We start from the raw sequence: 26,662 nt of genomic DNA on the forward strand, positions 1-26,662 counted from the left end.
ATTCTAACCAGAACTGGAACCTAGGCTTCTCTGACTCCAGAATCTATGTGGTAGCCACTTTGTCAAGCTACCTGTCCCAGTGAGGCAGGACAAAGTCTCTCTCTGCTTCTCTAGCCACATGTAATTAATTCTTCACATTGCCCCCAGAGTTACCATCTTGCTAAAATTGCCAGCTCTACTCAAAATCTTCAGTGGCTCTGTTTCTGCTTCTAGCACAAAGTTCAAGATCTTAAGGATAGTATTGAAGGCCACCTCAGTTTGGCTCAACTTACTCTTTAGATCCATTTTCTATTACTAGCTTCATTCCCCCCCCCCCGTCCCACCTCACCTCATCCTGCCCTTATGCTCCAACCACGCTGGCTGACTCGCCATTCTCTGAGAATGCCACACCTCATCCTGTCTTTTCTTCCACTGGTTCCTCTGCTTGGAAATTCCTTCCTTTCTTCACCTGGCTGATTTATTTCTTCTTCAAAGCCCAGTTGACATATCAACTTCTTTCTGAAGTCTTCCTCAAGTCTCTCAGTTAGAATTATCCCCACCTCCTCCCATCTCTTATATCCTTTTGTGGTTAATAATCTTATAATGTTTTCACAGTCCCTATATTACAGTTATTTCTGCAAGAGTATCTCTTCTAGTCAAAAGAGAAAACACCAGGAGCACACAGAAACCATGCCCTCTATTCAGCTCTGTCGCTGAATGAAGGGAATTGCAGGTTTTGGGGTTGCTCAACCCGAGGTCTCGCCTCTTAGGTGCGGTCTCCATAGGTCTAGGCCACGCCAATAAATGCAATCCAGGAAAGAGCAAAAGAGGAGGTTGAAAGAGGCTCCAATGACAATCTTGCCTCATTCACTTGCAAGTGTTCCCATCAGCTGTTTCACCTCCTTTGTGGTTGTCCCCATTCAAAAAGCCTCAACCTTCCCGCAATCTTGCCAAAACAAAACTTTCAAAATATTTTAAGAGAATTAAAGGCATCTCTTTGAGGGTAGACTGCTGCAACGACCCAGATGAACCTCAAAAATTTAATGTTGATCAAAGGAAGCCACATAAAGAAGAACGCATCCGGTATCATTTCATGCAATGAGATTTAAGAACAGGTCAAAGTAATCTATGATTTTTAGATGTCAGCATAGTGGTTACCTTTGGGGGAGGGGGGTTAACGGGGTGGAGGCACTGAAGGAAGCTTCTGGGGTGCTGAAAATGTTCTTTATCTGGACTTGGGGAGTGGTTACGTAGATATGTGCATGTACAAAAGTTTCTTGAGTTGTACACTTAAACTTGATGCACTTCACTGTATGTGTGTTATACCTCGATTACAAAAAATAAATAAACAACCTTCCCTCCAAGTTCCCACAAACCAGACTTTCAAAATACTTTAAGTAATTTTTCCATGTGTCTTTTGAGGGCAGCCTGTATCTCTAAACCACAAAGACAACAAAAACCCTCCTAAGATTAAAAAAAAAAAGATTGCACTTTAGGATCCACACACAGTTTAAGAAATGTTCAGCCAAGATGATTTGAAGATTCAGACCCAGGAGTTTGGGACTACAGAAAACACTGAGTCCTACAGAGGCTCTAAGCGGGAGTAAGTTATAAGTTTAAATTTCATAAGAGCAGGTAGCCTCTCAGAAACACCATTTCCCATCGCTCCTCTACTCTGCTCTACCTCGAGCCTAATTGCCACATCACCTCTTCTGTGGTGCGTTCTCTGGTCCCTTTTGTTCCTCACACTCCAAGATAAAAGCAATCCCAGCTAGTTAGTAGGAGAGCATGACTTAGGGCCTTGCTACTCAAAGTGTGGTCCACAGACAAGCAGCATAGGTATTACCTGAGAGTTTGTTTAGAAATGAAGAATCACCGGCTCCACCCCAGACCTACAGAATCAGAATCTGCATTTTAATTTGATTCCAAGGTGACTCCTGCACATGAAAGATTAAGACGAGGTTTAAGAGAGCTCTTACTCAAATTTAAAAGTGCTTCCAAATCACCTGAGGCAAGCCTTACAGCTGCAAATGCATGGGGGTCTTACCTCAGAGATTCTGATTCAAAAATTCTAGAGCTGGGAATCTGGATTGTTATAAGGCTGGGCTTGAAAGTTTCCAAGAAAGTTGGCTCAAACTTGAACAGTTTCTTGCTAATAGAGACAACACCACAGATGGTAACTGAGTTCCTTGCCAGTTCCCAGAAGCCTGCTGAACAGGTAGGTGCCAATCATGATTTGAGACCTAGCTATCAAAAGAGAGGCTCGTGGAAAAATATAAACACTAGGCCTCACCAATCAGGACTCAAAGCTGCCCTTTCCTTAGAGCCCAGTGCCCGCCAGAGAATCCTAGGTCAAGTACTCATCCATTCTCTTTTTGGCACTTTCCATCTGTCTCAAGCAGGAGAAAACCCACCTCCTCCAGGATCTCGGTGTTCTTAGAACAGAGACTGTTCCACCTAGACTGAATGCCAGGTGCCACTGCAAGCAAACCAGGGCCAGGAGGAGTCAAAGACCCTGTCACCTGTCACTGTGGGCAAAACCTCCCTGGACAATGGCAGCCACGGGTACCTGAAGGCTTCTCCCAAGCCTGGTACCCTGGAGCCAGAGAGCAAGGAAAAGGCTTGGCAGGAAATTCCAGTCACCATGTTTGGAAACACTCACAGCAGTTGAAAGTGGCAACGTTCAGACGTCCCATCCATTGTTGATGTCAAGTACAGGATTTTACTAAGCATTCAACTAAAGTGGCCAGTTATCAGATTGACAAAAATGAAAATGAATATATTAATACCCAGGGCGGCTGAGGGGACACTCACACCACTGGGGAGAGAATAAATCAAGACTAATTTTTAGAAGGCATTTTGTCAATATGTGTCCTGCAGGGAAGGTGCGAAGTGGGGTACTTGGAAATTCAGCGGAAATGACCTAAAACCAGATCAAGATTACAATCTCCTACCTTTTCTTGCCAATTATATTGGCTAACGCTGTAAAGAATGAGAACACCCATTGCTGGTGAGACTTTAAGGAAGTGGGCACTTTTATTTACTGATGATGGTAAGGTTAAACTTGGTATATCCTTTCTGGAGGGCATTTTGGAAATAATAATCAAAAGCCTTAAACGTGTGCCTGCTTGCGGATCTAGAAATTCCATCCTAAGAATTTATCCAAAGGAAATGATTTTAAATGTGTGAACAGATGTTTACGTAAAAATGTTTATCACAATTTTGCTTGTAACAGTGAAAAATGGAAACAACCTACATAGGCAACAAAAGAAGACCGGTTAAAGAAATGATGTGCAATCTGTACAGTGGGATTCCATGTAGCCACGGAAAATGTTATTTCAGTCTATTTTTATGGACCTACAAAGGTGTTCACAATATATTGTTAAATGAAAAATCAGCGTGTATAGTAGGATGCTGGTTTTCAAAATATATGTCTGCATAGATTTGTTAGCATAGGAAAATGTCTGGTGTGATAGATGGGTCTAGTCCTTGCATGGGAGGATTAGAGAGACTTTTTAAAATTACTTTTGTTTTTTCACATTTTCATATTTTTCTATAATGACTATGACTTTTTATGAAAATTTAAAAATAGTAATTCTTTCAAAAACTAAAGAAAGATCAGCCAGGATAAAGACCTAAAGGAGGACCTGCCCTGTTATTAGTCTAACGTGCCGATCTTCAGAGCACAGGGAACCCCTAGAGTGAAATGCAAAACAGTTACAATTTGTTCTTGAAATGGGACTTATCGTAAACGGCTAAGGAACAGAGATGAAGTATCATCAATTAAAGAAAAAGAAGTGGAAGCTGAGCCCTTGTGTTCTCCCTAAAAAGATGTTACATTGGCAATCCTTCTAGCTTATCTACTTGACATATAAGGGCAGGAGGCTGAGAGAAAAGTACAGTTACTAGTCCTGTCATTTTATTTGGACACTCGTATTTAGATCCCATTCATACTTAGATGACATAGCCATCCTACTGACTTGCCCCACCATCAGACTACTCGCTGGGCAGCCCCAGAGCTTGCAGGGCAGGGCAGAGGAAAACATGGACATGTGGACATCTTTGAGAGCCAGCAGAGCTGCTGAGGGGAATTCATGAAATTGAGTCTCTTAAGCCTACCTGAAGAACGACTGTCCAGTAGTGGGGAGATCTGCTGTCTCCCAATAAGCCATGAGGCACCCAGCCCAACGCAGCTGGACCAGGGCACTAGGGCAATGCAGAAGGGTGACCAAAAGGAGTTTTTTCATCAGAAGCATCAGTACAATGCTTCTCTCACCCCAAATCCTACTAAGAGCTGTGGTTGTGAACACTGCCGTTCATGACCCATTCGTGGGTCATGAAATCACAACCAGTATGTTTAAATATGCAATAGAACAGAATGATACGGGTTAAGATAGAATAGGAAAATATAGGACAGAAACTATGAAAGTGCCTCCTGGGTAGTAAGAGAACAAGTATGCTGTGTGTGTGTGCCTGTACGTGTGTGTATGTACTGGTAGTGAAATTTAATGCATTATTTACTCTGGGACATGGTCAAAAAGTTGGAAAGTTGAAGAACTAGAGGTTTTGTGTCTGGATGCTTCTGCCCGCTACACCACAGGGCATCGTCACTTGAATCCCCCAACCCACGTTTGCTGCTTTGGACTCATCAGCCTCTTCACCCAGATATGTTTTGACTGGGCCTGACTTTAAAGAAATTTTTAAATTTTATATTGGAGTACAGTATAGTTGATTTACAATGTTGTGTCAGTAACCTATATGGGGAAAGAATCTGAAAAAGAATGGATATATGTATATGTATAACTGATTCATTTTGCTGTACACCTAACTGAGCCTGACTTTTAAAAAATACAGCCCCAATGCCATAATTTTTTTTTCCGAGATGACCAAAAGCCTACGTAAAAATAACTATCAATATAAAAATACCTATCAAAAATACCCTTTAGTCAGGGAACAATGCTTGAATTTAAGGCACTTTTTTCTCCCACCTACTCATGTGCAGAGGATAGATTCATTTTATGAAACAAAAAAAGTCATACTTACTATTTTGTACTTTTCTAAAATATTCTCTCTTTAAAATCATCTCTCTTTAGGCTTTACTGTTGATCGTTCCTAATAGATAGTATACTCGGCTTACAGAAAAGACATAGGTTTATTAAGTGGCCCGTTTTTAAAAAAACAAAACAAAAAAACCTAAAGACATAATTGGATCAAGAAGTGAAAGAAAAAATTAATCTCAACAAAATATCTCCTGGACTCAGTTTCTGAGCAATTGCCTTATAGTCTATAATTATGAATAAAATACCCTTTGAAAAGACCTCATCAGAATCAGAGAGAAATGAGAACAATAGGGTAGGTATTACAAAAGATTGGTTCTTCTCAGATAATTGTTTTTAATAAAATGGTAAAAGTGTAGAAAACACCAGGCAACTATAATTAGGATAATAATCTATTGTTCTACAGGAATATATATACCCTGTTGTCGCTTCTATTGGAAAGCAACAAAGAAAATGAAGTAAAAGATGAGTGAATACGTTTGAACGATAGTTATACATTAAGCTGTAGCGGTCATTAATTAATCTTCCCCTTATGGCAGAAGCAGCCAAATAACGAAGATCCATGAACACCTTCATTTGATTGTGACCTTGACAGAAAGATGTTTACTAGGCAGAGGACCTAAAGAAATACAAGACAGCTAACGGAAAAGACCTGGTTTTCATCTTCATTTTCCAGATAAAAAATAAGAGGGAGCAAAATCAAACCATCTCCCCTGCTCCAGGCTGGGGAGAAGAGGACCACCTTTGTCTAGGAGTTCCTGTGCCCTGGCTGCTCTGGGTCAGGGGACAGCCAGACCTTTCCCTGGTGCCTCTAGAGGAACATGCCTTTGCCCATTCCAGTGAGACTGCCACTACATGCTGGGCCTAGGGACCTGACGTGGGAGCCATGCCAAGTGAGCTTCAGGGAGAGGTCCTCGCCTCCAGGGCCACAATTATTTTTCTTCTTCCCTGAAGCTGGGAACCCTCAAACAGGTAGGCCCCAACAATCCTGATTTAAGTATAAACTTGGTGGTATTATCCAGTAGTTAATGGCACAGGCTTTGGAGGAGGACTGCATAAGTTCAAGTCCTCTGCCATCTATAGCTGTGGGGCCTTAACAAGTCCTTAAACTTCCCTGAACCTCAATTTATGCATCTATAAAATGGGAGTGAACACAGTGCCTCTCTCAAAGGGCTGTGATGAGGATTAAATAACTAAATACAAGTAAAGTTCTTAGCCTGAAACATAGTGAACACTTACATACTAGCTATTTTTACAGTTGTCATCAACTGGAAATATTCATCTCCCTTATTTTTCAGTCTAATAGGAGTTTGGGGACTGCATTAAAGAAGAACTAAGTGATCACTACTAGAAAAGTTTAGACTTTTAAACTAAACCCTAAGGATCTAGGATTGTCTTCTCTAAACAATTGTTGGTTTTCCATAACAACAGAGTCTTCTCTGCTCCCTCCCATTAGATGCCTCCTGCTACCCAACGCGCACACACATGTGTGTGTGTGTGTGTGTGTGTGTGTGTGTGTGTGCGCGCGCACGCGCACACATCTCTCCCCTCAGCTCAGGGTCCTTATAGAAAGCTGAGCTGGAATTATTAGTTTAAGTGTCCCACCAGGTGAGTGTGTGTGTGTGCTTGGGGGAGTATGTGTTTTGTGTGTGCGTGTGTGTGTGTGTGTGTGTGTGTGTGTGTGTGTTCACTGGAGTCTTTCTTTGCCAAGGTCAAATAAATGGATCTTTGCTTAAGGCGAGTACTTTGAGCTTCCCCTTCCCTGATTATGTTTGATTCCTCCCCACACCTTTCCTGCCGAATGGCATTGCATCTTCTGCTTTGAACACTCCCAGAGTAAGCTCACTATGCCCTAAGGCCACCACAGTTATCTTTAGCAAACTCCTTCTATTTACAATTTCCTTCTTATTTTGGTCTGAAATCTTTATCCTTCTAGCTTCATCTAGATCCTACTTCTGCCTCCTCAGGGGCCCTAACACCATAGAGTAAAATAAAGCCATTTATATCATGAACATCAGTAAGAAAAGTCCTATTCCTTCCAAAGGGAGGGGTGGAGCATCTCTGCATCTCCACTTACAGTTGTTTGAGATGACTGGTGCCTTGGGTTGGCATGAGTTTATCTTGGACCCAAACCCCCCCTGTCTAGGGCAGCTCCCCTGGCTGTCTCCCATCTCCAGGAGCAACCTTCCACCTTTCTTTCCCCTGACTGCTCTTGGCCCAGCTTGGGTACATAATATCCGACTCACTGACCTGACACTGGGTTTTAATTGGGGTCCCCTCAGGAGTATAGGTGGCCCTGATTCACCTTGGGGTATAAATGCTGACAGCCGAGAGCCTGGAAGCCCAGACTTTGTGAGGAACAGCAGTATCACCCCTCTTCCCTCTCCCTCCCCCCACACAGTGTGGACAGAATCATTCAAGTCTCACAAAGTGTCAGAGGTCAGGACATTGTTTTCCCTCAACACATTAAAACAGATAAAGTGAGGGAATAAAGTCAATCAGTCAAAGATACTGTCAGAGATGCTACTGGAGGGTGCCGTGTTCCCCAGGCGTCCACACAACAGACCCACACATCTGTTGAGTTACAGCCCTATAAAGTGCAGTTGATTTGGCTTAAGCCCATCAGTGATCATCTACCCATCACTGCAGGCAAGTCCTAAAATCAAGGAGGGGAGCACCGGTGTGTACACACTGTGTGTGTTTTGGGGGTAAAGGGTGTCACACCCATGAATGGCTGTACCACATGTACATTTTATGTTACAAATTTCCTTTGAAACTTAATTAATTTTGATCTCTGTATTAGTTATATAATTTATTTCACATTCTGCCAATTTTTTTTTAAATTTATTTTTATTTATTTATTTATTTTTAGCTGTGTTGCGTCTTCGTTTCGTGCGAGGGCTTTCTCTAGTTGCGGCAAGCGGGGGCCACTCTTCATCACAGTGCGCGGGCCTCTCACTATCGCGGCCCCTCCCGTTGCGGGGCACAGGCTCCAGATGCGCAGGCTCAGTAGTTGTGGCTCACGGGCCCAGTTGCTCCGCGGCATGTGGGATCTTCCCAGACCAGGGCTCGAACCCGTGTCCCCTACATTAGCAGGCAGACTCTCAAGCACTGCGCCACCAGGGAAGCCCAATTCTGCCAATTTTTAAAGTCATTTTAGAGGCTTAGAAATATAACATTATCTTAGGCTTTCCCATCTATTATGGAATTAACACAGTGAAAAACAGAACTCTGGAAGTTGCACAGTATCAGTGCCTGTCTGCTCTAGGAAGACTTAAAAATTGTGTTAAATGCCATTTTCCATCCCCTCTCTCTGCTGTGGAAAGAGAACAAGCTCTCACATAGCTCTCCAAATTTTAAACCCAACTTTTTGTTCCATAAAATAGTGTTTCTAAATAACTACTCGGCAACTTTGTTTTCTAAATTAAAGAAAGAGATGGAAAAGGGGACTAGGATTTCTTGAACTCCAATCATGAGCCACATGTTTTACTTATATGAGTGGTAATATTTTGAGGGAAAGTTTCCTTTGTCGAGTGAAAATGAAAGATTGTGCTTATTTGTAAATGCTAAGAAAACGAAATATATTATTACACCTGGATTGTGCTTAAAATCAGTTTACACCACAATTTCCCAGAGTCTGTTTTGATGAACACGAATATTTTCAACCCTTTTTATTCTGAATTAATTTTAGATTTACAGAAGAACTGCAGAGGGTACAGAGAGTTTCCGTACATTGTTCCTTCAGCTTCCCCTGCGGTGAGCATCTCACATAACCAGAGTCAATTTGTCAAAACGAAGACATAAATATTAGTACAATACTATTAACGAAACTCCAGATTTTACTTGGATTTCACCAGTTTTCCCACGAATGACCTTTTTCTGCATCAGGCTCCAATCCAAAACACCACACTGCATTTATTCATCAAGTGCCCCTAGTCTTCTCCAACCTATAACAATTTCTAGGTCTTTTATTGTCTTCCACGACCTTGACACAGGTGAATACTCATGTTACTGGATCTTCTGTGGCGAAAAAATACTTTATAATCAAGTTTAGAAAATGCTAAATAAAACAGACTTCTTGGACACTAGAAAAATATGCTAATGTGTTTTATGAATATTCAAGAGGGGCCTGCAATAAGCAGCGTTTCCCAAACATTCGGCCACAGAGGCCACGATTCACAGAGCCTCTCTCCAGGCTAGGGTTCTCCAGGCTAGGGAAAGTCTGGTTTATACGATCTGTATTTCATGAATCTCCTACCTGTTCTTCCTACCTCTGGTCCTGTACATCTTCCCTCCATTCTCCAGTCAACCCCTAGAGTGAGTTTTGCATACTGCAAAACTGCTCCAAAACCTTTCTTTAGCCTACGCTGAACTACAGGATTGGAACTCACACTCTTCAGCGCGCAGTCCAAGCCCACAGCAACCTAGCTGCAGTCCACCTTCCCAGCCACAGCCATTTCTTCCCCTGCGGTCCTCAGCCACACTAGCTGCTCCAGTGCCCCCCCCCAGCCTGTCTCTTGCCTTTCAGCACTCTCACTCTGCCTTTCACTTCCTCCTTCTTGGTCTATCAAAACCCATATCATCCTCCTGGTCCAGTACAAATGCTGTCTCCTTTCTGAAGTCTCCCTCCCTCTTCCACTCCTACAAGCCTAAGATGAGAATGACTCACTCTGCTCCTGGGTTCTCATCATCACAGTGTCTGCTTGCACCATCCACAGCACGCATTTCATTTTGCCCCCTAGTAGAGTCAGCTGCACGTTTGTGCCCCGCTCTAGGCTGTGAGCTCCTTGAAAATGAGAAATGGACCTTGTTTGCCATTATAAGTTTGTTTGGCTTCTCATCTTTGGCCTTGAACAACATAGGGGCTCATTAAATGCTTGACAAATGAATGAACAGAAGTCTATAGTACTTTACACTTTCTAAGTATTTTGAGTCTCAAAATAATCCTATAAGGAAGGAGTGCTAATTATTCCCAGGTTACAGTTAAGGAAACTGAGGCATAGATTGGTTAAGTGACTTGTCCAGCTGTCACATAGGTAATCAGGTGTAGAGCAATATTCCCTGATCTCAGTTGGTAACTGTTCTTTTCAACCTCCCCACATAGCCTTCTTGAGTAAGTAAGTGGACATGAAACGTTAAGCATCTACCGTGTGCTGAGAACTAAGATATGGGGGACCCAGAAATGTATAAGAATGAAGAAGCATTTCTGCTGGAACAGGTGGGAGTGGTATTACTTTATGGACAAAAACAGCCTGACCTGAGAAAGGCAGTGAGAAGATAAAAGGATCAGAGAAGGCTCGGAGACAGGGACGTGTTGGTGGCAACCAGAGAGAGATAGCTACTGGTTGTCAAAGACCAGGCAAGCCGGGAAGAGCTGTGTCAAGCTGGAAATCTGTTCGGAGACAGTGATGAAGCCAACACTCTTTGATTGCCTAAAATTGGCTGTGCAGAAATGGATGGCAATGGAGACGTTTGCTGCTGGGGAAAGAATATACTTTAAATTTAATGAGGACAACTCCAGAAGCCCTGCTGATTCCTGATTGATAAGTACTAAGGCGCCTCACTTAACTTGCAGGCACAGCTGTCTGCACTGAGCTTCGGTGGTTACTGGGCAGCAGCTCTGCCCACAGGGAAACAGTTCCTGCCTTTTTGCCTGTTTGTGATTTCACCTCCTGGATAGCAAATGGGAGAAGGAGCAAGCCCAGAGCCCCGCAACCCCCAAAAGGTTATTTCATCCAAGGCCAATATTGCCTATTGAATTCTCACCAGCCTGATTAGAAAGGATTATTCCGAAGGCCTGTGAAGTATCTAGTAACCAATCTTCCTGAGTTATTTTTGAATAGCTATTGAATGGATAATTTCCATACCCATTATCAAAATGATATGCTGGAGGTGAAATTTAGCTGTATTGTATTTGATCAGTAATTGCAGAAATGTTTCCCTCAGATTTAATGCCTTATTGGCAGCAGGTCTCCCTACAGGCGCAAAAGACTTTGGGATACTTTTTGGTTGACACGAATGCTTTATTATTGTAATATTTTTGTTGCGGTGGGAGGAGGGGGGACTAGATTTATTTGGGCATCTGAAGATGAATTGAAAGGTTTTTTTTCTCCTCCTGAGAGCAGCATTTGGCAACATAGCGTTTTCCACCAGCAACAGCGAGTGAATAATATATCTCCCAGTCGCCCAAGCCTCAGTGCCTGGAACAAGAGCAGACCCCGACGCTCCCCGTGGACAGCAAGTCCGACGACAACAGCCATTCATGCAGGTCCCTGTTAGCAGAAATAAATGGAATAGGAAATGAAGCTTGAGCTATTTGACTGTGGAAAGGTAACTTGAGTCCTGAGGTTCACTTTATGCCTCTGCCTTGCAAGATTCTAGATCAGCCACTGCCAATAGTAATATAATGCAAGCCACATGTGTAATTTTAATTTTTTCCCATTTAAAAAAAGTGAAAAGAAACGGCCAAAATTAATTTTAGTATTTTATTTAACCAAATATATCCAAAATATTATCATTTTAACATAAAATCAATACAAAATTATTAATTACATTTTTTCATACTAACTCTTCAAAATTGGGTGTATATTTTACCCTTACAGGACATCTCAATTCAACTAGCCACGTTTCAAGTGCTCAGTAACCACACGTGGCTAGGGGTCACTGTATTGGACAGCACAGGTCTAGCTCGAGCTGCATACCAGGGATTGCAGCTTCCAATTTAGTCCCTGATTTGAACTGGTTCTTTTGGTTTGCTCTGCCCCTAGGCCAGGGAAAAGCGCAGATTGCCCTCATCTTTTGTATGAAGCCCTGTCCCCATTCAATCCTGTAGTCCTATGCAGACCCTGCCAGGGTTGTCAAATCCAAAAATCAAAATCATCTGCTGACAGTTGGGACAAGTAAGGTTGCACGATGACTTATGCAAAGAAAGGAAAAGGCAGCCTCCCACATCACTTTCAGAAGGAAATGACGGCAGAGACTCAGCCAGCTTCAGGGTGATCCAAGTGCACTAAAATCCACCAAGATATCTTACCCCTCATCACCTTTCAGCGTTAGACACTTTACCTGGGCTAGGTTGGGCTTGCCGATACTGATTTTGGAAACAAATCCCAGTAGAACGAAAACGAAGCTGCCTCATTGGGTTGGTTTTACATTGCCATATTAGAATTCTGAAATGTATATTGTTGAAAATTGGCAGGCAAAATTGATTCCTCTTAATTGAAGGTCTTTTTAGTTACAGAATGATAATGCCACTTTAATTCTCTTTGTTGTCATAGGTTTGGACCCATAGCTACATATCCTAGGCATACTGAAGGAATGTTATTACATGGAACATTCATGACTACATACTTTGGGGAGCTATAAAGCTAAATTTGATGTGTGGAGACTGATTTGGCATTGACCTCTCTTCTCTCTGGTACGGCAACCTAATCCTATCAGTCTCTGATTGTTTCATATATATGAGGTTTGTCTCTTTGGTAGTATGGTTCAATTGTTGGAACACAAAGTAATTTACATTCTAATATGTTCTCTGTCCACCCTACCCAAGCCTAGCACGGTGCTGAGGGTTTGATGCCATAAATGCCTGTCCACTTGACCTGATACCCAGTTCCCTGACAATCGACCTCTGAATAAGGTATGGTCATTTTTCTAGGACGTGGGCGAATTGCTATTACTTCTTACTCCCCTTCCTTGAATGGCTTCATTTAGGTATTTGATGTGCTTTGATTAAAGCAACTAATGATGAATTTCTATACTGTAGCACAAATGTGAGCAGGTGAAAAACTGTCACCTAGTTGGTTTGTCTACTTGACATTAAGAACTGTTGGCTGATCTTTTCTACTGAATTGACGGAAAGAGCTGGTATTTTGGCATTCTTTATAATTTTTCAGTTTCATCAATTCATTAGAAATTTTGTTGAATGCTTACTATGTGCTAACCTGGACAATGGTTTCAAAGAGCTTGGCCTGTGTGTTCAGCACTGTCTATTGGGGACATTTTGGGACATTGTATTACATTTTTCTTTGTAAGAATAAATGGAAATTCAGAAAAACAAAAGGAATAATACTAATGACAAGAAACCTCTCAAACTTAATTGAGACAGATGGAAATCATTGGATATGCTGTAACATGGTAAATATTTAGCTTTGATTGGACTCTCATTGGGCTTAAGGCATTTATGTCTTCAGTTGTAAACAAAAGGATCACAATTCTGGAACATAAATAAAATTATAAACATCTATTTTTGAAAAATGTGACTGGAAAGTAAAGTATAATTGGGGATTTTTGTATTATGTTTTAGCTCTCTGGGAATCAACTCCCTGCCATGTTTCCAATAACATGTGAGTCTACTATTTGACTCATATGTTGGATTTTTGCATATATTTTCAGGATTGCTTTCTATTGTTTTCTATATATTTTCAGGGAGCTACTTGAATAATGTTTGGAGGCATCAGCTTTAAGATGATAGTTAAACCTTGAAGTAGCTGCAGCTGTTTCCTAAATGTCTCACTGGTTGGCTAGTGTTTCTGTCAACACCTTATGCAGCCAAGTTTCTTGGTTGACAAAAATATATAAAGATAATTCATTACGAAGCTTAATCACTGGAAAAGTCCCATTTTTGAAAATCACATTTTTCTAAATTTCTCCTATTATTTTTCATTTTATGCCACTCAGGATTGAAATGGACGGCGGGTCAAGTAAGGTAATAAAGTAAATTAAAATAAAAGAGTAAATGAAAGCTACCTTGTAAGCCTGCCAGGGTGGCCATGAAGAACAGCTTTTCCATAATAATGACGTCCTATGACCCCTAATATTTGAACATGTATTTTATATCCTGGTTGTGACTGAAAGTAGCCCAATATGTTCAGAAGCAAAGAAAAAATATTAGCCCATAAAAATTCCCTTTTAAAAACGGAAGCTATCCAATTTGCTTGGCTAAAAGAAGCGTTGCCAGGAACTTCCACCTCTTTGGAAATTAATCCCAGCAGGTGAACTATTATGTTCCCACCTTGGGCTGGAAGAGCATGTGCTGGGAGTCCTTAGCCTCATAACCTTGTAATTTATGCAAAATAACATACCTGTGAACTTTACAAACCAAATGAATGCATTTAAGACAATTTAAACTCTGCTTGGTTGAAAGAAACAACTGAGAATGGATGTTTGAAGAATACTTCTTCTGCATACAAACTGTTCTTCTTTCTTATGCCAACATCTAGGTCAAGGATCGGCTGAAAATAAAAAAAAAAAAAGATATTCATGTCCTATTGAGAACTTTCAAAAGTTGGATTTTATTTCCCCTTTTCTATTGTGAAACTCACTAAATATTGCAAACAAAACAAGGCAGTCGTCATCAATGCCGTTATAATCACAGGTGTGATGTTGAGGTCTGTAAGTTAAGATGTACCTTAACCATTTGCGAATATTTTCTCCCACTCCGTAGCTTGTCTTTTCATTTTGTTTATGGTTTCTTCTGCTGAGCAAAAGCTTATAAGCTTGATTAGGTCCCATTTGTTTATTTTTGCTTTGCTTTCTTTTGCCTTGGGAGGTTGACCTAAGAAAACATGGCTATTATTTATGCTAGAGAATGTTTTGCCTATGTTCTCTTCTAGGAGTTTTAGCAACATGGATGGACCTAGAGATTATCATACTAAGTGAAGTAAGTCAGACAGAGAAAGACAAATATCATATGATATCACTTATATGTGGAATCTAAAAAAATGATACAAATGAACTTGTTTACAAAACAGAAATAGACTCACAGACATAGAAAACAAACTTACGGTTACCAAAGGGGGAAGGGGGGGAGAGATAAACTAGGAGTTTGGGATTAACATATACACACTACTATATATAAGATAGATAAACAACAAGGACCTACTCAATATATTATATCACCCAATATATATATTACTCAATATATTATAATAACCTATAATGGAAAAAATCTGAAAAAGAATATACATATGTATAACTGAATCACTTTGCTGTACACCTGAAACTAACAAAGCATTGTAGATCAACTATACTTCAATTTAAAAATTAAAAAAAAAAAACATGTACCCTTAAGACAAACCAGATCACAACCTGTTGGGATGGCTTCCTGCTTTTTTCTGAAAGGCAGTACCTAGAGCTCTGCTTCTCAAAGTTTACTGTGCATATGACTCACATGGGGATCTTGTTAAAATGTGTATTCTGATTCTGTGGGTCTCGGATAGGGTCTGAAACTGGAATTTGTTATAAGCTCCCAGGGGATGCTGATGTTGTTGATTCACAGGGCACACTTCTAGTAGCAAGGGGGCTAGAATATAAGGCGAAGCTTATACACTCAGAAATGCACTCTGTCTTCCTTTACAGGAGGCAGGATTCACTTAGGAAATGACTGTGTTTGCTCCTCTATCTAAATATTTATTTGGGGAGTGTTCGTCTTCGTGAAGGAAAGAAAGGACAAGGGAAGTAGCTTCCTGAGTATACAGTTATATGCCAGGGACTGTTTGGCACTTCCATTTAATTCTGACAAGTACCATGCAAGGAAAAACAACCTGAGGGAGATGTCTTTGTCTAAGATCAAAGTTTCTTTCCTCTGGACCATCCTGTCTCCAAGTCTCCAATCTTATGACCATGGCCAAAGGTGCCATCTAATTCACCTCTTTTTCAATATGATTTCTGCGATTCTCAAAAGAAACATAATTCAAGCTGAAAATGTTTTACCTCATTTTGTGAAATTTAATAGAGCCCCATGACAGCTCTGAATATACTATAAGTTAGTTTTGTCCCTGAAAATACAACAATTATACTCAATAACAACCTAGTATTTCATCCTTAAGCAGAAAAGCAGGGGTTGGTGTTGTCCTCTGACCCCATGTGTCTGTCTTTAGTCACTCACTCCTGGCCACACCTCCGGGATGCCAAAACAAAGCCAATCCATCAGTTGTTTGATCAAAATGAAGTCAAGAAATCAGTTTGCATTCATCATTGAACTGTCCTGCCACTAAAGCTAAGTCAAGAGGGCTTGAAACACTTCAAACAGGCATTCCAAGAAAACACATTTCAATCGGTCATGGATCTAACATGACCCAAATCTATCAGTAAACATGTTTCTTTAAAAAAGAAAAAGGGAACAGGGGACCAATGGCAGAATCTCTACCTACCATTTTGAAGCAATTTGGTTTCTGCTGGATCCTGAAAGCAGATCTCATTCTGCCTGGGAATAAGGGACATGATCGGGAGTAAACAGAACCAGCAACTTATTCCACCAAATTCAATTCATCAGGCAATTACCAAGCCTCTGCTGCATGCACTGTTTTCAGGGAGACTGAAAAGAGTAAGGGCCAAGGTCTGCTCTCAAAACTGCATGGGCAGGTATACAAATGATCTGGACAAGGTCCAGGAAGGTAAGGGACAGAAGGAAAATGCCAAGCAAATGGCATCAAGATTCAGGGGAGGGAGAGATCATAACCTGTTAGGGACATCGGGAAAGCCTTCCTGGCCAAAGTGATATTTGAGGCGAGCCTTGTAGAATGAGTAGAATTTCCACATGTAGCTCTGACAAGGGGGTGGAGCCTGTATCCAGGAGAAGCAGCAGCCTAAGCAAAGAAATGCATGAAAGCAGAAAAGTGTAGACAATATTCAGGGGACTCTGGTTTGCCTGAAATGTAGGACGTGCTTACTGCACAAATAACTAAGAAGAGGAGATAAGGCCAGGCAAGTGGTTGGAGATTACATTGTAGAAGACCCTAAATAACCCATTTAACTGGGGAGGCTCTTATATTAAAGAGCAAAATGATGGTTTATATGATTCCTAAATGTATCTGCACAAAATACTCTTGTCTTTACTAAAATATCACCCAACTTTGATATAATGCTGCAAATAGGCTACGCCAATGTTGTGTATTAAACCTGAGAACTTCAGTGCCACCCTGCCAGTTATTAAGGCATACAACAAAGCCAGGGTGATCAGAACAGTGTGGTATTGACCCCCAAAGCAGACCAATAGTCCAGTGGATCAGAAGTGAGCACTCGGAAACAGTGACACACACACACACACACACACACACACACACACACACACACACACACTGTTTCAGGTATGTATTGCTACCTAACAAGTTACCCTTGCCTGCCTGAGTCTGTGCTCCACAGAGCAGCCAGAGTGATTGCTTTTAAACCGTTTCGGTCACTCATGTGCTCGAAATCCTCCAGTGGCTTCTCAACACACTCCAAATAAAATCCAAATCCCTGGCATGACCTCTAAGGCCCTCTATGTTCTGGTACTTATTACCTTTCCATCCTTATCTTTTAACACTTTCTCCTTTGGTCACTCAGCTCCACCCACCTCCTTGCTGGTCCTTTAACACACCTACCTCAGGACACTTGCTGCTTCCAAAGCCTAAATGACAATTCCCCCATATAGCCCCATAACTCAAATCAAGTCTTCATTCAAATATCACTGCTTCAGAGAGGCCTTCCCTGACCAATCTATCTGAAATAGGACCCCCATCACTCTCCGTCCCTTTGTATCATCTCTTCATTTGTTTATTTCCGCCTCCTCCTACTAGAATATCAGTTCTGTGAGGAGAAGGATTTTTGTGGTTGGTTCTCTACTGTAGCCCTAGTACCCAGGACAGTGCCTGGTACACAGCAGCACTCAGAAGGTAGGGATCCAGGTACTCTAACAACTAAGGAAACGCCCTTCCTGCCTGCCTTGCCCACTCCAATCTACTCTGCGCTTGCAGTCATGAATCTCATCCTTTCACTCTGATTCAAATTCCCCAGGGGTTCATTATCACTACTTACACAACCAGGCCCACATCCCTAGGCCTACATTCAAGGTCCTCCTTGCTTAGGCCCCAGCCTAACTTTTCTAGTTTTATGCCTCACTTTTCCTTGCCAATCAATTTATCTGTGCTCTGGTCCAACTGTTTTCAAGTTCTGTTTTTATCAGTGGAACACTGATACTTTTTCCCCCAAATAAGATCTTACATGGAACCCTAACGTAGAAAATAGATTAAAGCAGAGGCATTTTGGTTGAAACTGCAGTAGGCATCCTAGGGATTCCTCCAATTTGACCTTCCTTCTTCCCTGCAGTATCCTCTGAAGCAGCTCCAGCAAACCTGGTTTGAAAAGCTCTAACAGTGTATGTCCCCCAATACTTCTGAACACCCCATGTCCCCCACCCTGAATGTCCTTCAAGACCATCTGTGCAGGTCCAAATCCTACCTACACTCAAGGTCCAGTCAAATATCATCTCCTCCACTAAGATTTCCCTGGTCTCATTAGATTTGACTCTTTCCTCCTCTGAACTGTGTTTATACATCTTTTATGGCCCTTACTTCCTTGCTTCCTGCATTAGGAAGATTGGTCTATAAGTTGTTTGTCTTACGAGGCTGTAAGCCATTAAAAGAAATGGGCAGTCAGTGTTTGCCCAATGAATGATTCATCTCTGTAGCCCCAATAATCCTACTGCAGTGCCCTGTACCCAGTAGGTGCTCTAATACACATTTGTTTGTTGGATGAATGAATGAATGAATGAATGATGAATGAGTTTCCTACATTATATGGAACAAAACCAGTTTTTAAATTGAGCTTATTTAGCCTGTGGTTTGTTTCTTTTCCTTTTGGTCATAAAAACAGACAATGCATCCAGTCCCCTGTGGCTCCTGAAGGCTTCAGTACGCTGCCAAATAGCATTACTGAATTTATGATTGGATTAATGAAAAGCTTGTAGCAAAATTATCCTAGTGAGGAAATGATCCTTTTGGGGACTTCAATTTCAACTGGTAGGGCAACATTAGTTTTAAATGAAAGAAAACATCTCATTGTGTAGACTTGTATAGCTGATAAATATGCCAGAAGGAGTTTGTCCCAGGGCACACTGTAGTAGATGCAAATAGGAAGAAACTCACCATGGCAAACTGAAGAAAAGGGAAGCATGCTGTGTGACCTTACAAGAGTTACTCCCCCTCTTGGGGCCTCCGTTTCTCAGTTTTTTTCGTGTGTAAATGGAGTTTCATTTCAACGATCTCCAAGTTTCCCTCCAGCCCAAGCCATCTATGGTTCTCTCGGATGGTAAGCAGGCTACCGGTTTCCACTGGAGAAAGTCCCAGATAGCTACTCCCCTTAAGCACCTGGCATTCAATCCCACTCTTCCATGAGGACCCCCTTCTAGTAACCCTGCTGGGTACAAGGGACATTTGAACCTGTCCCTTGCCAATTACCCACTGGATACATTTCCACAGAAGGAAAGGCAACTGGAGATCTGTCCAGGGAAGAAGACCCTCTTGCTCCCAAATATCCAAGTGGTTGAAAAGGAATGAGACCGCTAACCACAGCCTACACCTGATGCTGCACTCATCCCTGGGTGATCACAACCACATACTGTAGCAGTAAGGAACCTGTTATGTGGACTGAATGCTTGTGGTCTCCCAAACTTCAGATGTTGAAATCCTAACCCCCAAGCTGATGGTACTTGGAGGTGGTGCCTTTGGGTGGTGATTAGGTCATGAGGGCAGAGCCCTCATGAATGGGATTAGTGTCCTTGTAAAAGAGACCCCAGAGAACTCGCTCCCCCCTTCCACCATGTGAGGATACAGCAAGAAGATAACTCTGTATGAACAAGGAAATGGGCCCTCACCAGGTGCCAGATATGCCAGTGCCTTGATTTTGGACTTCCAGCTTCCAGATCTGTGAGAAATATATCTGCTATTTAAGCACCCAGTCTATGGTGTTTTTGTTATAGCAGCCCGAATGGACTGAGACAGGCCCTCACTGCATTGCATGATCCCCACCACCTTCACCTCCTGGTACCTGTGCTGGGGTTCTGCCAGGCAGTCAGCTATCACTCCTAAGTGGGAAGAGCTGCCTCCTCACATCTGCCTGTCCTTTTCCCTACACAGGTATAAGGACCCCATTCTCTGAGCTCCTCTCTTGAAAGCACCACCGTGAGTCTAACTGAAGTAGTGGGTTTGTTCTCAGCAACTTATCTCTATCCCCATCATTGGCACTAGAAGAATAGTAAACTTTCTGTTCAAGCAGCTCAGCAGACACAGTTTTGCCCTCAGCAGACCATTGGTTTGAAATTTGGCTTCATCAGTAATGACCTCTGTGACCCTGATCAAGTTACTTCCCCTCTTTGATCTTCAGTTTCCTCATCTATCAAATGTGGATGATAATAGTACCTTCCCCAAGGATTGATGTGAGGAATAAATGAGCTGATGCTTTTAGTAAAAAACTTAGAGCAGCGCCTCACATATAACAAAGATTCAATAGATATTGACTATTATCACTATTATTATTAATAATAAAACTTTCTAAGTATAGTTAAGCCCCACTAATTCTGAATAAGGTGTTAGTGGGTGGTGGTTGAGGGGGTAGAAAAATTCCTATCAGGATTTATTATAATGATATGAAAATCATATTTATATAGGGCTTACAGTGAGTCCATTCTAAACACCTTATATATATTAACTTAATTCCCACAACAACCCTATGAAGTAGGTATTATTAGTATTATTACTACTATTATTCCCATGTTATAGAAACAAAGCAGTTGAGACACTTGTCTGTAGTCACACAGTTGGTAAGTGACAAAGTTGGGGCATGAGCCCAGGACACCTGGCTCCAGAGCCTGCACTCAGGCCCACTGGTAAACTGCCCCTACACAGCTAACTGTCGAATAATGTGAACGGAAGTGTAGCTTCACTACCTCCAATCACTCACTGTATCTTCTCCTGTAATAAATGGTCACTAAGTAATTGTGATTAGCACATTATTCGTGTGAAATTGTCGTAGGCAAACTGCTGCCCCCAAAGGTAGAAAGTGGCAAGAAATGTATTCTTGTTCCCTGATGAGAAGGGAAATGATTCTTCTTCTATCTTGATTCTCTGTGGCTGGGCTTACCCGACCCTTCTTTCCATCAGTGGTAGACTTTACCTCAGCACACACAAAATTAATGCTTTTATGACAGATGACTCTTGTTTATACACATAAGATTTGCTCATTCAAGTATTTACAAGATTCTTTGAGGTTGTTTCTACGTCTTTCTCACTCGCTACCCCACAAAAGCAACCAGTCTGTTCAGTTAATTCAGAGGGAGGAAAATCAAGCCGGCTACATTTTCATTCATTGAGCAATTACAACATGCCAGGTGCTATACATGCATTATCTCAAGTAATTCTCAAACCAACCCAATAAGTTAGGCCCTATTGTCAACCCCATGGTGAAAATCAAAAAACAAAGGGTTACAAAATTTGTTACCTTCCTGAAACCACAAAGAAAGTGGCAAGAGGGGCCCCATCCTCAGTTTTGTACTTTAGAGTACCATGCTCTGGTGGTCCTCTAGCTGTGTCCCTCCCACGAGGCAAGGAATCTGCGGGGCCCAGAGCTGGGCCTCCCTCCACCCTGCTTCTAGAGCAAACACAGGGATATTTGGACCCCAGATTTTCCTGCCCAGTGACTCCAAACTCACTTCTGGGGCCTGAGGGGGACTCGTCCTTGTGTCCGTCCTCTCCAAGTGCATGATTATGCTACTATGACACCCCTAGGTCTGAGTAGTGATCAAGGGGTGGCTCTCTGCGGGGCTTTTGAGGAATTTTGGATCTGAGGGCTGAGGTGTATACTTGCATGTGTAGGAAGCCCCCTGTGATGAGAACTAGAACGCAGGGTAGGAGGAGAAAAGAGACAAGCTGTAGGCCAGGGGACTGGTTCTCCCCATGTGGCCATGTTCCAGCCCAGAATTCCAAGGAGTACAAGAATTTTAAGTTCCAACCCAGCCTTTCCGATTATTATAAAGGTATGTGTGTCAGGATAGGAAGATAGAATATATTTTATTGGCCAGTCTGCTCATTTGTCCCAGGTAACTCTTGTTAGAGGCAGGCTTGCACCCAGATATACACCAGACACAATCGTACTCTTCTTTTAGGGGATCAGCTCAAATACCATTTCTTCCAGAAATTTGTTCCAAAGGGCACAAACCAGAACAGTTATCCCTCTCTCCTCTGGTGCCAGCCTTTCTCCCACTCTGCCTGGCCACACTATCTAAGGCCCATCTGTCTTCCCCAAGAGATTGTGAACTACCTGCCCCTCGGTGCCCAGCATAGTGTCTCCCGCAAATATATGTCTGGAGATGCTTGTTGAATGAAAGGACAACAAAGGAGAAAATAGAGGCAGTAGTACTCCTTGGGGAGAAAGGAAAGGGTGTGAAGCAATCAGGAAAGTCCTTGACATAAAGACAGGTGAGCTGACAAGAGTTTTCTTTTTTCTTTTCTTTTCTTTTTTAATGGAAAATTTCCAACATATAAACAAGTAGTGAGGAGTGTAATGAAGCCCCATATGCCCTCCTCCGCTGCAGCAGCGATGAACTCATAGCCAGCCTTGTTTCATCTGTACCCGAACTCACTCTCTCCACCTCAATCTTGGATTATTTTGAAGCAAGCCTCAGACGTATCTTTTCAACTCTAAGTATTTTCAGCATGAAAAGCAAGAGTTTGTTTATCCAGAATTTGACGCTGTATACCTTAAACTTATACAGTGATGTATGTCAATTATTTCTCAATAAAACTGGAAAAAAAAATTTGGTATCACCATGTCCAGCTGAGCAACCACTGGAAACTGACAAGACCTGAACAGAATTAATTTGGGCAAGTGCGGAGGCTTGCAGGACGGGGGCTCGTGCAGACTGGTAGCCTGTGTGTGAGCAGGGAAGGCAGTCTCTTCTCCTTTCCACTGTGCTTCTCGGTGGCAAGGAGCTAGGCCAGCATGGGGCCCATGGCCGTGGCTTCTCACTGAGCCGGCCATCTTTCTTTGCTCGTTGCAAACCCCATACTTAGTGCTTTTAGACACCTTTGTGCACATCCATGCTGACTTGTCTTAATTCTGTCAAAGCCTTCTCCCTCTCCCCTGGAGCTGTCTGGGAATTCTGGTTCATTGTTGCTGGCAGTTTTTTACTTCCTTTGTGCTTAACTTGTTGAAATACGAAAGGGGTTGGACAGTGCCGGACGATATGGCCCCCGTCACGCCACATTTTGCATTGAAATCATCTTTAAGGGCTTTGCTCCTTGACACAGATGGTCTCCATATCCTAGGAGATGGTCTTTTGGCACGAAAATGAGAAAGCTGTGCCTCCTGTGAATCAAGAAACTTGGCGAGTTTATTCGGGCTCAAGTCAAATGCACACTTCATTGTCCTAGGGCCTCTTGGTTTCTCCTCCTGGGGAGCATTTGTGACTCCTCTGTTAAACACATATATGAGTTTGTGCTCCTCTTTTCCATTTAGCGGTGGGCCCCGTGCATGCTAAGGCTTCTCCTCTTTTCTGGCCAAAACCAGCCTTCACCTCTTTGCACTGCCACATGCAAGGTGATCTGCCTGAGTCCACTCCCTGCTTCCCCAGAGCCCTCCTAAGAAAGCTGGTGTTTCTTCCTCCTGTCTGCAGCTGCTCCATCGTTTTACAGCCTGCTGCTAATTGTTCTGTTCTTGCCTGTTTTAGCTCTGTGATTGCCACCTCTTAGAAGCCTCTCTTTCTTCTTTAGTGACCTTTTTGGCTTCTTCAGTAATTAATACCTCTCTTACAGTAAGGGAAGTAAGCAAATCTATAATCGCCCTTTCAGTCTCTTTTCCTGACTGGTTTTATACTTCACTGACTCCGTGGCTTAGAGAGTCGTCATGTCCTCATTCTCTCTCCCCCTATTTAGTAACTCTTTGCTTTCCATCTCTCTCTTATGAATTTTCCACCCACTGGGCCAAACTGACATCAGACACTTAATTCTCCTGGTAGACATTCCTTTTCCACTTCATTGATGTATTCCATACTTCTCCTTCATAGCATATATGACTACAGAATCAGCTATTTAATGAGTATTCCTCCTTACTTCTAAGCTCCAGGAGGGCAGAGATGGCATCTAGGCCACAGTAGGTCCTCAATAAGTATTTGTTGAAAAGGAAACAGAATAAATGAATGAATGAACATCCTTGAACCAATTTCTTTCATCATATCTTCTAAAATTTGATCTCTCATTACTTTCTTTCAGTTTTATTTTATTATTATTATTATTACAAACCAAACCAATTGTTCCGTGGGAAAAACTCTTCTTCCAAAATTCCATATACTGCAAGCCAGACGCTTCTTTTTTTGTTGCTGTTTTGTTTTTCAGCTATTATATTTGCCTTAAATCCACAGTTTAAGGTACTCAATGGATTCTTGCTTTTATGGGGATTATGTTTTCATCTGACTTTAATAGCACAATCAATTGGATCAGCTATGCTACAACGTAAACATTCTTTTTTTTTTAATATTTATTTATTTACTTGGCCCCACCAAGTCTTAGTTGCGGCATGCGGGATCTTCGTTGCATCACGCAGGATCTTTTAGTTGCAGCATGTGAACTCTTAGTTGCAGCATGTGGGATCTAGTTCCCTGACCAGGGATCGAACCCGGGCCCCCAGCTTTGGGAGATTGGAGTCTTAGCCGCTGGAGCATCAGGGAAGTCCCATAAACATTCTTTATGTAAACTGATCATTTCAATATTAGCTACTTTTTAATAGTATCAGTAATCCTCTAGGTTCTGTTATTTGGTAATAGGAAATGTCTAATTGTGTGTGGGTATGTTATTAGTGTATAGATGTGTGAGTTGCATTTAAGAATTATGAAAAATACAAGCAAATCCAAGGACTTGTATGGACTTGAGAATAAAAGATGTTTGACTTTCTCTTATCTTATTTGAAGATATTAAGTTGAACCTTCCTAGATTAAGAGATTCTAAGAGGAACAATTTTGATGATCTCAGAAGCATGTATTTCAAAGGCTTCTTGCTAATAAAGACTAAATGTAGGTGGATGGAATCCAGCTACTGCATTTTATGTTCAAATGTAGTCAGACCTGGACTAAAATCCTAGCTTTGCTAATCACTAGCTGTGTAAGATAAACAAACTCACTTTCCCTTTCTGAGCCTCTATTTCCTCATCTGTAAAACAGGATAAACAAACGTGTTTATGTTCTATGTACCAACACATAGAACTAACAAAGATTAGTATCTAGAATATATAAAGAGCCCCTTAAAATCAATTAAAAGAAAACTAACAACCCAAAAGAAAAATGGCCAAGTATATGATGAAGCAGTTCACAGAAGAAGAAACCTGAATGGTGAATAAACACATGACACTACATTAACTCTCCCTAGTTACCATGGAACAAAAATTAAGGCCACAAAAGATACATTATTACACACAATCCAACTGGCAAAAATATTAGAGTCTGGTAATGTAAAATATTGCAAGAAGACAGAGAAATAGATCCTTTCATGTATTACAAAGGGGATTGTAAATAGTAAGACTGTTCTAGCAATGTGTAGTAACAGATATTCATACTACATGTTCCAGGAATCCCACTTCTTGATATTTACAAGAAGACATGTACAAAGTTGTCCACTACAGCATTGTAATGGCAAAAAACTGGAGAGAAAATGTCCACCAACCAGAGGAGTACACAGGGGACTTTAACTATATTTCTGCTGTTTTATTTCTTGAGCTGGGTGATTGGTGCACAGTTGCGAATTATCATACGGTCTATGGGTCTAAGTTTTTAAATGCCTACCTCATAGTACGGTTGTAAAGTTTAAATGAGGTAATGGATTGAAAATACTCAGCACAACGTTTGACACCTAGCAAGTGCTCTATAAATGTTAATTTTCTGTCACGTTAACACACACACACACACACACACACACACACACACACACACATCTGCCCCCGCCTCCCCACCTCAGTCTTTACATTTCAGGTTTAAGTCTTTTTCGTTTTTTAAAGATCTAAAGTTAAAAGAAAAAAATACATTGTACTGCTTGCTTTTATTTCATTTTTATTTTTGGCCACACCGCACGGCATGCGGGATCTTAGTCCCCTGACCAGGGATCGAACCCGTGCCCCCTGCAATGGAAGCGTGGAGTCTTAACCACTGGACCGTCAGGGAAGTCCCAAGGTCTTTGTAAATATCCTTTGATGGTGACACAAGACTCCAAACACCTGAGCCCACTTTATGCATTCTCACCTTACCCTGCAGCTTCCCTCCTCTCTACTCCAAGGAAGTTTGTCCCTTAGAACTAATGAAACTAAATTCCTCTTTTTATGATTCATTTTTCAGCCTTACCTGGAGATGGAAGTCACAATCTACTCTAAAAGAGTTCCAACTGGGGACTTCCCTGCTGGTCCAGTGGGTAAGACTCCACGCTCCCAATGCAGGGGGCCCAGGTTCAGTCTCTGGTCAGGGAACCAGATCCCACACGCTGCATCTAAGACCCGGCCCAGCCTAAATAAATACATCAATATTTTACAAAATAATACTAATAAATAAAAGGGTTCCAACTGTACACAGGCCAGTCCTCCCAATATTGTTTGTGAAATGTTTCGGTTACCTATTGCTATGTTAACAAAGTACCTCAACATTTAGTGGCTTACAACAATGCCCACTTCATTTGCTCCTGATTTTTCAGTTTGGGCTGGGCTCATCTGGGTAGGTAGCTCTGCTGTTCTTGACAGGGGTCTCCTGTGCGGCTGCATATTCAGCTGCTGGGGCAGCTGATGCACTAGGCTCAGCTCACACGTCAGGATGGCTGGGACTCTCCCGCTCTCCACGAAGT

Source organism: Balaenoptera physalus (genome assembly GCF_965194825.1).
Source record: "Balaenoptera physalus genome assembly, chromosome: X".
Classification (NCBI taxonomy): domain Eukaryota; kingdom Metazoa; phylum Chordata; class Mammalia; order Artiodactyla; family Balaenopteridae; genus Balaenoptera; species Balaenoptera physalus.